Raw genomic sequence first — 17,524 nt, 5'->3', positions numbered from 1 at the left:
GTAATATGATGATGTCTTTAACTCTTGCAGGAAGATACTTAGAAAGGGACTAACTGGGTCACATGGAATTGCTAGTTTTAGTGTTTTGAAGAATCTCCATATTAATCCATACTGGTGTGCCAGTTTACCTTGCTACCAACAGTGTAGAAGAGTTCCTTTTTTTTCCTGCAGCCTCTCCAACATTTGTTATTATTTAATTTCTTGATTTTTTTCTGTACCTTTTTAGAATACTTTCAATCCCAAAGAGATTATTTCAGTGCAATTTTCTCTTTAACTATTATACCTAAACTTAAAAATAATGCGTCTCTGGAAATATTTAATCCATTGTTTATATACCTCAAGATAATAATTATCCTTTTACCATATAACTTGAAATGATAAAGTGTTCATATAACTAAGTTGCAAACTTAACAAGCTCAACAAAAAGTCTTTTAAAAAACCTGGTACTACATTTATGTGCAGTTGTATTTTACACATGGAATCAAAATGGTTCAGAAATTGATGTTTGTAAATGTTAAATAAAAATTCAACATAAAAAGTACATTGTCTATGAATTTGTCTATTCAACTAGGAAGATATTATGTTAGATATTATTATGATAAGGGAGTGGGAGAAAGAGGGGTTATTATTTAGTTGGGTCAGAGTTCATGTTTGGGTTCATAAAGAAGTTCTGCATAGGAAGTGATGATGGTTGCTAAATAGTATAAATGTACTTAATTCTGTTAAATTTTCTTCTTACAAACGGTTAAAATGCTAACTTTTATGGTTTTTTAATATTTTACCATAATAAAAAATGAAAAAATTTAAAAACAAAAAGTACAGTTTATGCTGATCAAATTTTATAAGGGTGGAAAGGCAAACTTGAAAAGAGGAGAGACTGAAGGGACTATTAAATAGTCTCCTTCTTTAACAGATAAGAGCAAAAGTCCCTAGTTGCTTCACTTATACTTTAGTTAGCAGCAAAACTGGATCTGACTCTATTACATACCAGCCCACCTACTCTTCAATAGATCCAACTTGTCAACCAACTGAGTATACCAGCAACATCACAGATGGAACATTAAAAGCTGCACGAGTAATCATTTCTCTAAATCAGCTCTTCCTTCTCCATTTTGCAATTCAACTACAGGCACCTTTCTCTTCCCTGCACACATAACTTCCCATAGCCAATTACCCAAAGTCATAGCATTTTGATTCTGCTCAGGTCTCACTACTTTTGTTACTTTTTTGTGTCCTGGGCTGCTTAAAATTAGAAGACACCATTTATTCCTGACCTCCTCTCATTGTTAGCCCAGCTGATATCTGACATTCCATGCTCTCCTATTTCATTCCATAGTCTGTCTCATCATTTCTTTCTGTGAAAACCTTACACATTTTCTGAAAAGAGCCTAATACAGCATTTCTTGCTCATATTTTCATGAAAATGTAATTTATTAAGAGTCAAACATGATACATTGCTTTATGTTCCAAGAGACTCTATTATAAAACAGATTCTCATCCTGCTACACCTAGTTTATACATGTATGAGAAAGACTAATATTAACCAAATAATTATAAACCACTTGTGTCATTTCTTTCCAAATACAGCCATGGTGTGAGATGCTGCGTTTCAAGCACAAAAAGTCAACCATGAAAACAAACCTAAAATACTGAAGTTTTAGCAGGTAAGTCGAAATTTATGTGAATGTACAGAGCTTAAGAAAGCATGCAGACTCATCAACACCAATATGCTCCAGAAAATAGAGAACACAGTTTCAGAAATGATTTGCAAAGGCCAGAAAGGTAGAGTAATTATGTTCAGAACTGACTCTTAACTATGTTCATAAGTATGGAAGTGACCTGATGGATCTCATAAAATAAAAGAAATAAAAGAAAATGGGCACAATGGTACATGCACATAATTCCAGCACTCTGGGAAGCTGAGATAAGGGAATTGCAAGTTTAAGCCTAGCCTGGGCACTGTAGAGACTTAGCAAGTCTTTGTTTCAAAAAAAAAATGGGATGGGGATGCAGCTCAGTACAAGGCCCTTGATTCAAGTCTGATCATATTAAAAAAGAAAGAAAATAAAAGAAATCTTTTAAGTATATATATTTTCCATAAAATTGAAAAACTAAAAATTATCAACTCATAATACTAGAATAGAAATCACTGTTTAGTTAACTCTACAATTTCTTATCATCTAAGTATGTGCCTTGAGAGACAAAGACATATACTATATTTTATCTTTGATGTAAACTAGTGGAAATGTTATTCTCACCCTATACAATAATGATACATTCATTAAGTGTTGGTCCCATAAATGAGAAAACACATACAATAAGTGATGCTACTACTCCATGTGTTTGCGCATAGTCTTGTAACTTAGAAGAATGGTGATTACTAGTATCTGCTGTTTTGTAGCATGAGAATGGCATTTGATATGAAACTTGAAGAACTTCAAGACACTGAGAAAACAATGCACTTTTCTTCCTATTAAGTTTATTGGTACATTTTAGGTATACAATACAGTTACATTCAACATTGGGATCATGTACCTTTACATAATATATCTTGGTTCTTATTTTTCCCCCTTCCCCTGCCCTCCCTTCATCCCCTCCACCCTTCCCTATTTACAAAGACTTTGTTTCCATTTTTTTCCTTTTCTCATATTTTTTCCATTTCCCTTCTTTCCCCTCCCCTACCCCTCCCACTTCCCCTACTCCTTTTAGACCTTTTCTTGCTATTTCACAATATCAATTATACATTTTGATGCTTATTTACACTTTTAGTTTAAGACACCATTTCCTCCAGTAAATTTTGACTAACTTCTTTAAATGTATATTTTGAAATAAAATAATAAGTAATTCTAATGAAAAGCATGATAGTTTTTCCTTTTTTCTAATTAAAGCATAAGTAATGAAATTATTGGGAAAATAAGAAAGAAGACCCAAGGATTCTATGGTCATGTTAAAAAAAGGGGGGGCACAGTGAGAAGAAAGTGAAGAGCAGAAATAGTGAAAGTCTGTAAGGTGGATGAAAGATTTAATATCATACTAGATGATGGGTCAGTTGCAGAGGACTGCAGGTCAGGCAGCATCAGCAGCAATCCCAGAACTTCAGTTGGACTGTAGGCTCCAGACATCCAGGCAGATGTTCCAATAGCAGCAATGACAGCAACACAGTTCTAGCAACCCAGTTGTCAAGTGTATTGTAAACTCTGGATAATACTGCATTCAGTGTTTTGGTCTCACTTTAGTAATTCTGTGTATTGAATGTCTGATTTTGTCAATAGGATTATCTTCTCAAAGTCCCTGGATTCAATATATTTTCTTCTGCTGCTACCTTTGGAGGGCTTTAGCAATTATTCTTTGGTTGACTGAAGTCTATGGTCAAGACTGAATTATATCAAATGATCTTGAGATTCGAAGTTTTCTAATGAGAATATAAAGAAAGGATACAAGGTATAAAGAGATAAAAATAGGGAAGCACATAACTGTATTATGTGTAACCTACCCATCAATCATTTGTCTCCTGAATTTAAGAAGTAGATTAACAAGAGGGGAGGGCATATTAATAAGAGGGTCACTGCACTATCAGAAAATCTCGCAGTTGTTCCCTACAGAGAGAAAAGTGAAAGATGCTGCCTTTGAAACGTAAGTTTCTGGACTGACAGAGGACAAGTGGTTATGCCTCCTCACATATCACCCCAAGTAGGGTAGTTGCAGCTACCATAATGGGGAACAGGTATATAGTAGTAGAATATTTTCATTAACTTGTATATTTAGTGAGAGGAAATTAATTTGTCACTAGAAATAAAATAAATGTTTGTCTTTCTAATTAATTTGCCAATGAATGATCACAGAGAAACACTGAAGCTTGGGAGTGGAGATCTAATTTCACTCACCGCGATGAAAAGTCTCCTATCACCAACTTTTCATTTTTGAGCTAGATCAGAGACTCAGACCCTTTAAATAAAAAACAGACCATATTCATTTAAAGAAGGATCCTGAGATACCTTGCCAACAAAAGTCGGTAAATCTTCTTTAAATTGGTGCTCAAGAGACTCCATAGACTATTTATCCATGTCGCTAGATACACATTAGGAAAAGAAAAGAACATGCATTATTTAAACATATATAGACTCTTTGACTGAGTTGATGTAATTGTTTGAGACATAAAACACTATTGGAGTCTATTGCTCAAAGATGAAGCTTATGGATATTAGCTGATAAATAGAGTATCTGTCTGAGTCTTTCTCTCAGTTGCCACCATGGACTTTCCAAATTTTTCTAAGGTAATTTCCCAAATTCTGAAAACAGAGTTGGAATCTGCAAGTGAGTGTAAACACTTAGAAATTCTCTTCCCTTTCAAAATGGTGAAGCAAATTAAATAACACATACAAAGGAAAGGTAAGTGGAGGGTGGTAGATGTAGAGCTGTTTATCCATTCGGTTTTGAAATTGGAAACCAAATTCTAAGGAGAGAACAGATTGGAATTTATATGGATAAAGTAACACAGGATAAATTAGTGTAATCTACAAGAGAAAAGGTAAGCTCATTTCTCTGGTGAGAGCTGAGGAAGTGGGTCTGGGGAAGGGGATAGCTAGGAGTCCATGAGAGGTATTCGCATACAGGCAGCTCACTTCCTTAGTGGTCTTGAATATAAACATACTCTCCATAGGCAACGCTCCAAATAGCTACCTTAACAATCTTTGACGAAAGTGATGTCTATTTGCCAAAAGCTCCTCTTGAGCGACAGTTTATTTCCATTACCAGCCTGTTTTTTCCTCTAGCCACATTTAATTTCCTTGAATAAACTCATTGTGTTCACCGTGAAGACAACCCCATGACATTAACAAATGGAAATGGTATAAAAGGGCATGTGTCTTGTTAACCACGCTCCCTCAAAAGACTTTGGGGCCCAAGATAGGACCCAGAGTATTACTGTGATTAAATGAAAACTACTCAGAGAAAAGAAACAATTTTAAAATGTCACTCAAGCTATCCCTGTTGGTTTCAACAATCTAGAACTCAGTTGTATGAAGCTGAAGCATATACTTTTTGCATCCAATAGTGCTGATGTCAGAAATATCAGTCAGGATGTTAGCTTGTTAAATAAAATACAAAATTCTTCTTGCAGTTATATCGATAAACATTATAAAATAGAAAATGATTATTTCATCAACATGGCATTTAGTTGTAATATGCTTACAGAATTATATCATAGTGAAATATTGATTGATTGTTTTCATAAAAATAAATCATATACATTATAAGAATTTTATAGTAAATCTTTGGCTACAGTGTAATAAAAATTAAAACAAATTTCTTATAAGATTTATACAGAATCCTCAAAACACAAAACTTGGAAATAAAAATTTAGAAAGAAATTATGAGTTCAGCCAATTATATAAAACATGAGTCCTTAGAAAAAGATTATGAAATATTCAAGAAAGTTAAAAATACCTTTCTAAATGTATGTATGTAGCTACTTCATTTTTGCTGAATTTCTCTTTTTGCTCCAAATTAAAACAATTACTACATAATTGCTACATGAGACATTTGAACATTTGAAAATTGTTAACTGTTTAATGAACAATTTAAAATTAGCAAATATGTATACATATATTGATATGATTTTGCCTGTCTCAAGTATCTTATAGATCCTTTCTTATGTAATAGCCTATTAAACCCTAACAGCCTTATGCAGCAAGGATTATTTTTATATTTTACAACTGAAGATATTGAAACTGAGCAAAATACATAAGCTTAAGGAGTATGCTTCAGTTAACAATTTCTGTAGAATAGACCATATTTGCAACTTGTCCACAGGGTTAGGACCTGCCATGTTCATGTGGGAGTTGATCCCCACTGAGTGTGAGATTTCTCTTTTTTAGTTCTGGCTCTTTCTTAACTGGCACTTAAAAGTCTCTCTGCTGATCTGTCCCTTTTTCTTCATCTTCTCAGGTGTAAAAACAAACGCAACTGGATAACGTAGGTACCAACTCACCACAAGCTGAGCTTGTATTCAAGTAGAATTTTTTATTATTTCATGAGAACAAATGTCTTACTCTGGAAATAGATCGATTAGAAATCTTTAAACACTACCAGAAGAATTTAAAAGAAACATTTCCTACTCTGTTCCTTCTACCGCTATTCAAAGGACACATCCAAAGGGCTAAATAATAACATCTGTTCAAAGAGGACTTTATAAGAAGTGATTTATAATTTTAAAATGCATTTTAAACTGAAGAAGGCTTGAACTCTAGATATGACAGAAAGTAATATTGCCTCAATAAATTCAAATGTAGGAAATATAATATTAATGTAGTATGCAAATACTAAATTATATTAATCATAGGATTATCAGATCCAAGTTTGCTGCTTTGTTAGACTAAAGCTGCTGTTTTATTGATTTGTTTTTCTAAAGATGATTTTCACATGAATGATAACAGCAAATGCATTTTTTTACAAGCAGCATGTAAAAATACTTCTTGGTGAACTGGCATTTCCCTCTGTTAAACCGTCATTAGTGAATCATAGCTAGTATCCTGAGTATGTTTTTGCAGTTTACCATAGTGGCAATTTCAAACTGCGCATTCTCAGTTGGTGTCATGAAAACCAAAGCTCCTCAATTTTGTGGCAGGATTATGTTTACTGCTTCATGGCAAAGAATAAAAGAAGGTCAATTGGTCCAGACCTGCCCTTGCCACTTGTCAGCTGTTATATTTTAATATAGGGTGCTCTGGATCAGGCATTGCATGTCACATGGGCATGAGGGACATAACTAATGAAAAAAGTCGATGGCTAGTTGTTTTGGAAATGTCAGGGAGAGCTAAAGAAATATCTGAAATGTCAAACTGTACTTGAAATAGGATATACTGATCCAAAGGCACAGAATTAATTTAGGATTTCATACACAAAGACTCTGGAGAAGGAAGGCAAAATCCTTCAGTAATCTGTAAGTCTGTAGTCTACTAGTACTACATTTGATTCAGTTCTTAGAAGTTCTTAGAACATGGAAGGACTTTAAGAGAAGCAGCACTGGTAATTATGGTAGAATGACTGGTAGTTTGAAATAAGATAATAAGGTAATACGAATCCTCCAAATTTTCTAGTTAGATCTCTTTAAAAGCAAGGAATAGACATTTCAATTAATTCAAAAGAGCTTCTATGGCATGCTTAGAAATACCATTGACTCTAACTTGACTAAATATTTAGTACTCTGATGTAATAAGTAAATAATTATCATTTTTAACAGTTTGCAAAGGAATGGAATGTATCCTTCTCTTGCTATCTCCAACTGTAATGAAATGAAACATCACACTTACTACTGCACATTCTGATGATGTCTTCTCTGGGGCATTCTAAATGAGATGATGTCTTTTTTACTTTCCTCATTGCTGGATCAAAATACCAAACATTTCTTTTGGCTCACAGTTTGTAGATATTTCAGTCCATATCCAAATGTCTCCAACACAGGACAGAATAGCATGGAGGCATGGCAGAGAAGAGGGAGAAGAAAGGAATAGAGCAGTAACTCTGAGGATTTGACAAATATCTTTGTAACCACACACACACACACACACACACACACAAATAAAATAATGAAGGTAGCTACACAATCAGAAGCAGAACCAAACTATGGTATGATACAATAGCCTTAAAACATTGTTATTTCTTATTTTCAACTAATGAAAACATGACCTTTAGACTTCCTTGATAGAGAAGTGAATCAGTTTTTCTTTTGGTATTGTTTTCTCTGGCTGAAGCTATTTGGATTTAGGTTCCTGTCACTTGTCGCTAAAGGGCTTCTGGCTGATAAAGTTTTAAAATTTTTAATATGTCTTTAAGGAAACTTTAATGAGTCCATTGATGTCCTATAAAGAGTTACTTTGTAGCCAGAAGTGTTGGTATTTACCTGTAGTGCCAGCTATTCAGAAAGTTGAGACAAGAGGATTCTTCGAGCCCAGGAATCCAAGACCTGCACGGACAACATAGAAAAATCTTGTTTAAAAAAAAGACTCATTTTTTCTTGTGACTAGCATGTCAAGAAGAAACATTTGATTTACATTTACTATATAAATAAATCCTCCCCTCCAACACATTTCATTTGACTCAACATCAAGCCATTTCAATTTTTACAGGGATAAATTCTATTTTCTCTTATTTATTGAACAGGAATCAATTTCATTCTGTTAATTAGTATGCTATCATATCTTCTTGTCACCATAGCTCATCATACAATATTATATTAAAGAAGGGCTAATTGACTGATGTAGTTAGTAGAATTTTTACCACAACTAATATACTAAGAAAATGAGTGGCTTGATTAGGCTACATTAAAGTTATTAAAAATAACTTGAAATAATAGTAATATGTTCATAAACCAAATCATCTTTAAGGATGATCATAATGATGTTTAAAAGAGACAAATGTGAAACAAAATCTCTTTTTTGTAGGTGAAGCTGTTTGTAAGAAGCATTAGCTTATATTTAATGGTTAAGGATATCTTATGCACTGTAGAAAACCCAGAACTCCCCTGTTTTTTAATTTAATTTAATTTTATGATAAGATCTCATTAAGTTTCCCAAGTTAGGCTCAAATTTGTGATGCTTTTTCCTCAGCCTCCTGAGTAGCTGGGATTATAGGTGTGCACCACTGTGAACAGTAAAAGATTAAAAGATTTTAAGCCCAAAAATGCAGGCTTACATACTTGCCCATAACTTACCAGTTGATTTTGAAAACTTATTTAGCCTCTTTTACCTATAATTTTCTCATTCCTAAAAATGATGACAGTAATGTTTATCATTCAGTATAGTGATAAAGATTGAATGATTTGTGAAATCACAAAGCATAATTACAGATGCAAAACAATAAAATAAATAATGGTGTTAGCAATTAAAGCAGTAAGAGATAAATATGTGAAGAAGTTTATAAAGATTCTCAACAATATTTAATGTCTATGACTATACAGACATAAAATAAATGTCTTCAAATGAAAAATTCATGGTTATACAATTGTGCAGTGAGGGAAAAGAAGACATCAGAGAAAATGAGAAAGTTTTAAGGGAAAAAAAGGAAGTCAAAAATTTTAGAAAACTATCACTGATATCTCAGTAGCCTGTGCTAAAGATATGGCCAAATCATATTAATAAGGAAATTAATGAGGGTGTGAACTACAATTTAATCAGCCACCCCACAGGAAAACTGCCTGTTTGAACTGAATAGTAAGGAAAGAGGAAGGAATAAAGGTAGCCTCTGAAAATTACTGGATTTCACAGGATGAGACTCTATTACTTTTTAGCTTCAAACATACCTTGTGCTTTCAGAAAATGGAAAAATAACACTGAAGGCAATTCAGAGATCAATGGGACAACCACTTTGTTTCATAAAGAGGGAAAATCACCCTGTTTTTACTATAGATGGCCTCTGCCCAAAGTTGGGGACTGTGGCTGCAGTGTCCTGGGTCCGGATCCCTGTCAGATAATGTTGTAGAATCAGTACCTCTGCCAGAGTGGACCAGGAAGGCAGAGCCTGGAGCTCAGGACGATTATTCTAGGGCTTTAAGACTTAATATTGTTTGCCCCATTAGGTTTTAGATTTACCTGCCATCTGTCAGTCCTTTCTTTTTTTTTACTTCTCCACTTTGAAATGGGAATGACTACCAATGACTGTCCTGCGATAGTACTTTGGAAACATCTAACTTCTTTGTTTGCTCAAGTTCAGGGCTGGAGAAGAATTTGCCTAATGAATCATAGCTTCAGTTTCACCCATGTCTGATTTGGATGACACATTGGCTTTATTTTATTTCCTTATTTTACTTAGAGAGGGGCCTTTGGACTTTAAAGTTGATATTGGAACAATTAAGAATTTTAGAGCTATTTGGATGGATTAAGTATATTTTGAATGAAGGAAGGACGTGAGTTTGGGGGTACCAAGTTGAATACAATAGACATTTATCTGCCCCCCAACCAAATTTCAAATATTAAAATCCCAATACCTAAGGAGGCCATGAAGTCAGAAACTTCAGGAAAGAGATTTACCCTAATAGATACTTCAGAGAGTTCCCTTGCCTATTTTCCTTGTGAGACATAGTGAGACTTCTATAAATCTTGCACCACACACAGACTCTGTTGGAATGTAATCTTGGAATTCCCAGCTCCCAAATGGAGAGGAATAAATTCCTGTTGATTATAAACATCCTGTCTACAGTATTTTTTTACAGCATCCTGAACAGATTAAGAGAATCACCAGACATGAGTTGAATGTTGTTTCATATATGAGTAGTTGTGATTTTAAAAATTTATTTTGGTAGTTGTGTGTTTGTATGTATGTGTGTATAAATGTAGACATGCATACATTGGTATATGAGAGTATTACAGAGACAAAGCCAAAGGAACAGAGAAAGAAAATTTGAGAATCTAATTCGTTTCCAATCTGGAATAAATTAATAATTTTGTTATCTTAGTATTGTAGAAGGTTTGGAGTGTGTATGTTTTGTCTTATTTTTTTGTTTTTGTTTTACAGTGCTGGGGATTGAACCCAGCACTGTGCACTGAGCTACATACTCAGCCCTTGCTTTTATGTTTTTTCTTTGGAGACAGGCTCTCCATAAGTAGCTCTGCTGCCTAGGTTGTGCTGAAATGTATGATCTTCCTGCCTCAACTTCCCAGAGGCTGTAAATAAAAAAGAAAACTGTAAAGTTTTTTTTTTTTTAAATAAAATTCATGGGAGCCATTGTTTTGAACTGAGATCCTAAGCTAGGGTCCAAGAGATTAAATCAAAATGGGAAGAAAGCATCTTTCAGATATTCTATTAAAAATTGCTTCTGAATTGTACTGCCTCACATTTTTTCCTGGCATTTTATACGATTCATTAACAAGTTGGCTCCTTCTTTATGCCAATCTGATTTACATTTATAGAAACTGCTTGTCATGCTTTTGTAGATAAAATTTTGTTTTAAGGAAAATAAAGAAAATAATTTCTGTAGATGCTTGACAATCTATGTAATATGACTACTTGCTCTAAACTGAGTATTTTTAAGATAATAAATGAAAGCTATGATAAAATTCATAGGCTATTGATTTGTATTTTTCCTTTGTTTTTTTGTTTTGTATTTATCCTCTTTTGGAAACAATAGTTATTATTTTATTATTTCTTTGCATGTGTACACATTTTAGGTTTGTAAAATTCAAACTTCTGTTCATGATTACTAGTGTTTTCTCCAAATGATGAGCAAACGAAAGATCCTTAGAGATTCATTTTTTTAAAATAAATTATTTGAGAATTGTTTTTAATAAATTGGAAACTATAACTGTTTAAGCAGTTGATAAGATAATCTATTTTGAGTCAATATTTCCATATCTTAGCCTCAATTTTAATTGAAGTAATTTAGGCCAAAAACACTGAAGAAATGATTGGCAAATGCTATTTATAAATTTTCAAATTTTATTTCAAGTATTATCCATAACATGTTGCCACTTTTTCAAATGAAAGGAGAATGCCTTACATATTGCAAAACACCTAATTCCTATATTATAGCTCTGTGCACATACTGCATAGCACTAATGCCCAGAGCTAATATTATTAAAACATTACCATTGAGAATTCAATGCTATATTTATCACAGAGAGTATACAGATGTCAAATGTAGATGATGAGTCTAAAGATATTTTAAATTCTATTTTTCAGCACTTTATTAGCATTATAATGCTACAAGGGAAAACAGATCTGACAGCAACATTATGGATTCATGCAAATTACTTATCACAAATTGAGCAAAATAGCAGATACCTTTATACAAGAGGAAAATGTTCCTAAAAGCAGGTGTATTTGAATTCCTTTATGAATGACAAAAAACACAGCCTGTGAACTCTGTCTTGAATTAATTTAGAATAATTTACTTTCAATATAGGCACATTGATTGAGACTATCACTTACAGTGGCCTTCTAAATGCCAAGCAAATATTCTTTATTATATCTTTTATCTGATTATATGTGAATAATTAACTGAAAAGAAATTTCTTTCACACTGTTACAAGGACTTTTAGTATTAAATTTTAAAAATTCTTTTAGTGGTGCATTTTAGGTAAACAATACCTTAACATTTATCATTGGGTGCTTGTACCTGTACATGATGTATCTTGGTTCTTATCTTTTTCTCCATTACTTGTGTGCCCTTCACCCCCCTCCACCCTTCCCTATTTACATAGACTTTGTTTCCAATTTTTTCTTTTCTCATAATTCTTTCCTTTCCCTTCTTTCCTGTCCCCTTCCCCTCCCACCACCTCTACCCCTCTGGACCTTTTCTTCCTATTTCAAATTATCAATTATTCATTTTGATCCTTATTTACACGTTCAGTTTCTCATACTACAGCAACAGTTTGGTATTTACATGTGTGTCCTATTTATTTCACTTAAGAGGATGGCCTCAATAGGCATCCATTTAGCTATAAATGTCCCTAGTTTCTTGTTCTTTATGGCTGAGTAGTATTCCATTTTATAAAAAAAACCACATCTCCTTTATCCAGTTACAAACTGTGTCACTATAAACATGGGTGCACATGTAACACTGTGGTATGATTCTTTTAATTCTTTTGGGAAGATACCCAGCAGGGGAATAGCTGGCTCAAATGGAACCTCCAGCCCTAGTTCTTTGAGGTATCTCCAGTATTAAATTTTTAACATGATTTGAGTATTGTTTACTTTTGATCATTGTTTGGCTAGCTCACACTCTGTATATTAAAAAACATTAATATCTACTTCTAATTTATTACCTTTCCATTGTAGAGTGCTCTTTATCCTCATACTACAATATAGAATGAATTATAGCTCATTGATTTTCCATTATAATCATAGTTATTGTATATCCTTCATCATTTTATGTCATTTTCTCCTCTAGATAAATAATAATAATATTTTATTTTTTTAAATAATTTCTGAATAAAGGCAACCTTGTACTTTTTACCAGGCCTATTCTATACCTCTACTTGTCAAATCAACCCTTTTAAAGTTAAGGTAACAAACCCTACCAGTTGCATTCCAAATGAAAGCATACTTTGAAAAAACTTTTTGGTTGCCTTTTTATTCCAGTAGTCATTTTAGTAGTGAAGTTGAGTGAAATTCATCATGGCAAGTTAGAAACTTTCTTGCAGATTTCTTGTATACACAAATTTATTTGAAATTTTGCTATATGGATTTTCTTTCCTCAAAATATGAAAGCCCCAAAGGTATTGAATACCCTTTTAAAAAATTCACTTCAAAGTAAATAGGAAGGAACTGGCTCAATTCATGGAAAAATATTTATATTTCACAAGTAACAAACTGAATCATAAATTTTCAAGTATATAATTTAACTAGACAGGTTTTACATTTTATGAAATATATTTAAATTGGCATAGCCCTCATTTAGAAATGTTAACTGTTAAATATCAAATATGAATAAAATCTTAAAAGATTAAGGACTGAATATTTAAAAGACTATAAATATCTCTTACCATGTGAGCTTATCTGCTTGTTTAAATTAGCACCTAAAAACCATGGCAGGTTCTGTAAAAAAGTCTATCATCTCTACTAATATAGGAGAAGGTAGGAACATGACCAGCCTTCTTCAACAGTGGTAAATTCTGAATAAATTAATAAATGAAGCCAGGTGCTTGCAAACTAATTTGGACAAAAATTGTATAACACTTTTATTACTATTTTTATTTCTACATTACTATTAATGCCCACTAGTGTTTTAATGTCTTTTCTTATCAAACAAGACTTCATTTTGTAATAGTTGTTTGTAAATTATATGAATAAATATTTATAAAAAACAAAAAACAGGGACCAGGGATTTAGCTCACTGCGCCTGCCTCAGAAGTGCAAGGTCCTAAGTTTGATCCCTGGTATGGGAAAAAGAAAAATCAAAAACCAAAAAACAAAAAAACAAAAAAAATGGGCTAACAAATATATCTGAAAATGAGCAACCCTAGTAGCATTGAATAAGTCAATAAGCAGTATTCAATTTTTCTTATTTATTGAAATATATTCATTTATTATATTTATTTATTATAGAAATATATTTATTCATTATATTTATTGAAATCGAGAGATATTCATATTGTTAAAATTAGAAAGCAATCAACAATAAAATATGAAAGTACAGAAAAATGTTAATAAAGCAGTTGTAATTGCTAGTCTTTGAAAGACTTGCTTACAATTTCACTCTTAGCTGATAAATCTGGGAATTTCGATTTCAAGAGGGTCCCCACTAACAGACACGTGTGGTTCACTGTACATAAACTGCAAAAAATATGGTTTATGCCAAAACCTTGCCCTTCTTCTAAGCATATAGAATTTGGGTCTGTGTTATGTAAAGAGTGCCTGTATTATCAAACACAGTAAGAACCGCAGTCCCTTCTGATCTTTATGAACTTCCTTGGTTGGCAACATTTCAAATGTGCTCTCATATCTCACTACAAAGAGAATTAAGCTTAACCTACATCCTATACATCCTATAACTCTGCTAGCAGAGAACTCTTGAAAGCTTACAGATGGTGGTTCCCATGGACTTGGCCCCATGTACCTTACTCCTCTGCTGATTTAGCTTTAATTTATTCACTGTTGGAAATCATTTTCTTGAGTACTTTAAGTCTGCTGAGCACTCATGAGTCATCAAACCTGGAGGTAGTCTTGGTAAAACTTGACACAGAAACTATAATGTATTTTTGATACATAAATAAAAATTATGAAGAAACAAAAAAAGTATTAACATATAAATAGTAAATTGCAAATATTTTTCTTAAATTTACTCATCACTCTTGCTACTGTCTATAATGAGCTTGTATTATTTTGAATTTGAAAATAATATAGTTATTTAAGTGTTTATTTCTTGTAACTGAAATTACAACTAAAATCTTAGAACAAATATAATGTTTACAAAAGTAATGGTATAATTTGATGGTCAATGCTAAACATATAGAAAGAAAATGTTGACTTACTTTATTGTGACAAACAAAAAAATATTGATTCCTTTGCTGCTTCAAAATATTTTATTATTTCTAAGAAATTTAAAATTATCCTATTGTTATTTTGCTTCTTGATATCAATGCAAGAAAATCAATTTTAAAGCAAGAGGCAATCTGTCTTTATATTTGACATTTTAGATTTTCAATATACTGCTAACATTTCAATAGTTTTGTAATTTTAGTTGCTCTATGGAAGTAATGTTTTCAGCAAGAGTAATTTATTTTCAGATCTATGTTATTATTTATTTAACTCATTGTTACCAGCATTTATTTAGGGAAAATAATTTGAGGAAAATCTTAAAGAAAAATAAATAAATGGATACACAACTGAACAAATTTGAAAATATTGGTTAATTTGTAATGATAAAAAAACTGGAAAGGAAGCTGTTAGATAAATTATATGAATAAAGATTTAAAACACTGCTAAATTTATTTACAACAAGCTTTTAATTTACATAGATATTAATTTCTAAATCATTTCACCTAACATTAAAATGGAAGATTTTCCACTGCAGTTGGAAAAATTGCAATAGTAAAATTTAAATTTTTGTTCTTTGGACAAAGGTTCCTAAATTGTAAATCTTTTATTTATAATACATATTATATCATAAATAAGGAATCTCAAAATTTATGTTTGGATTCAATTTAATTTGGTTATTAGTACAAATAAGAAAAGGTGTTAATGAGTATATTCAAAGATATGAAAAAGTATAATCCTTAAAACTTTAAGAAACTAAATATTGTAAGTTAAAAGTATTTATATTTCTTGGTAAAATGATTGATGATTTTTTTATGTCATAAGACAGAAACTTAAAAAAGAAAAAACATTCCAGTTAAACATATATACTTTATAATTAAAAAAATAAAATCTGACCTATTTATCCTTTAACTAGAGGACTACACTAGCTTTCAAATGTATGTAATGAACTACATCACATTTTAATAAACAAATTTTCATATGTTAAATAATACTTAAGGCAAAGCAAGAAAGTTTTCATTTTTATTGCTAGTTATCTGGGGCTAATAAATTTTGTTTTGTTTTGTTTTGTTTTGTTTTTGATTGGGCAAATGGAGGAGAACTATGGAGATTTTTGTTTTATGTTTAAAGCTGCCATTAAAGCTGCCTCTTCACTTAATAGAAATTTTTAGGGGCACTGTATTGTTAAAGTCTCTGGTGAAATCACATACTTTTTGATGTTTGACTGCTTATTTGGTTTGACTGTCACTGTGGGAACAATTTAGATTGCTTGAAGAATGTGCCCAAAATAATGGGAATAATTGACAGTTGAGCGAGATTAAAATCACATAAAAGTAATACAAAGGTGAAATGTATGTTTTATAGCTTTAGGCTTTTCTTCCTTTTTATTTTTTATTTTTAACCTTTTGAACATTCGTGCAATGAATTCTCATTTAGTCTTTAATTAGTTGGATTGCCATTTTACCTGAGCATGCCACAAAATAAAGAGAAAAAAGTAAGATCTTTAAAAAATATTTATACCTATATCGCTGTGGTGTGATTCTTTTAATTCTTTGGGGAAGATACCCAGTAGGGGAATAGCTGGGTCAAATGGGACCTCTAGTCCTAGTTCTTTGAGGTATCTCCATACAAATTTCCATAGTGGTTGCACCAGTCTGCACTCCCACCAACAATGGAGAAGGGTTCCTTTCTCTCCACACCCCAGCCAGCATTTGTTATTGGTTGATTTCTTGATAGCAGCCATTCCTTGTGGGGTGAGGTAGAATCTCAGTGTTGTTTTCATCTGCATCTCTCAAATGACCAGTGATGTTGAAATTTTTTCATATATTTATTTGCTGTTTTTACTCCTTTGTCTGAGAAATGTCTGTTCATTTTGGTTGCCCATTTTCAAATTGGGTCTTTGAATTTGGGGGGTCTGATTTTTTTCAATTCTTTGTATATTCTAGATAGTAGACCTTTGTCTGAGTTACAGCTGCTCAAAATTTCTTCCCATATTGTAGGTTGTCTCTTAGCCCTGTTGGTAGTTTCTTTTGCAGTGCAGAAGCTTTTTAATAAGATGATATCCCAGTTTTTGATTCTTTGTGTTAGCTCCCATTCTACTGAAGTTTTATTCATAAAGTCTTTTCCTATGCCAATGTCACTGAGAGTTCTACCTAACTTATTTTCCAGAAAGTTTAGTGTTTCTGTCTTGATATTTAGATCTTTAATTCACTTCAATCTTAGTTTAGTGCACAGTGATAGGTATGGGTCTAGTTTTAATCTTTGGCAATTGAAATACAGTTTTTCCAACACCATTTATTGAACAGGCTATCTTTTCTCCAATGAGGGCGATTGGCTCCTTTGTCAAAGATGAGGTGCCTGAGTATGTCTGGAGTTGTCTTTGAATCTTCTAACCTATTCCACTGATCTTTGGGTCTGTTTCTTTGCCAGTAGCATGCTGTTTTTATCACAGTAGCTTTGTAGTATAGTTTCAAGTTGGGGCTTGTGATACCCCCAGCCATGTCTCTGTACACCCATGTTTACAGTGGCACAGTTTGTAATAGCTCAGGTTTAG

General features: G+C 32.5%; 2 long non-coding RNA genes across 13 annotated transcripts in view; one reads left to right on the top strand and one right to left on the bottom strand.

The window, feature by feature from the left end:
• Positions 1-17,524, top strand: part of LOC147825318 (uncharacterized) — a 238,584-nt gene that overhangs the window by 134,968 nt on the left and 86,092 nt on the right. For all 8 annotated transcript variants that reach the window (XR_015440929.1, XR_015440930.1, XR_015440932.1 and 5 more), the window contains one exon: positions 1,588-1,664. This is a non-coding gene — a long non-coding RNA (uncharacterized LOC147825318). The remainder of the gene's footprint in view (positions 1-1,587; positions 1,665-17,524) is intronic.
• Positions 2,460-17,524, bottom strand: part of LOC101709645 (uncharacterized) — a 35,656-nt gene continuing 20,591 nt past the window's right edge. For 3 of the 5 annotated variants that reach the window (XR_015440921.1, XR_001182417.3, XR_015440922.1), the window contains exons 3-5: positions 7,311-7,963; positions 3,996-4,068; positions 2,460-3,412 (exon numbers count right to left, since the gene is read on the bottom strand). This is a non-coding gene — a long non-coding RNA (uncharacterized LOC101709645). Of the gene's footprint in view, positions 3,413-3,884; positions 3,946-3,995; positions 4,069-7,310; positions 7,964-17,524 lie in introns of all 5 variants that reach the window. The other 2 variants (XR_015440923.1, XR_002395195.2) reach the window with 2 other exon arrangements.

This window comes from Heterocephalus glaber, unplaced genomic scaffold (genome assembly GCF_053883595.1).
Source record: "Heterocephalus glaber isolate CG9 unplaced genomic scaffold, H.glaber_assembly_v1.0 deba00001504, whole genome shotgun sequence".
In the NCBI taxonomy this organism is placed as follows: Eukaryota; Metazoa; Chordata; class Mammalia; order Rodentia; family Bathyergidae; genus Heterocephalus; species Heterocephalus glaber.
The sequence above is the reverse complement of the archived record's forward strand: the minus strand, read 5'-3'. Positions and strand labels throughout refer to the sequence as shown.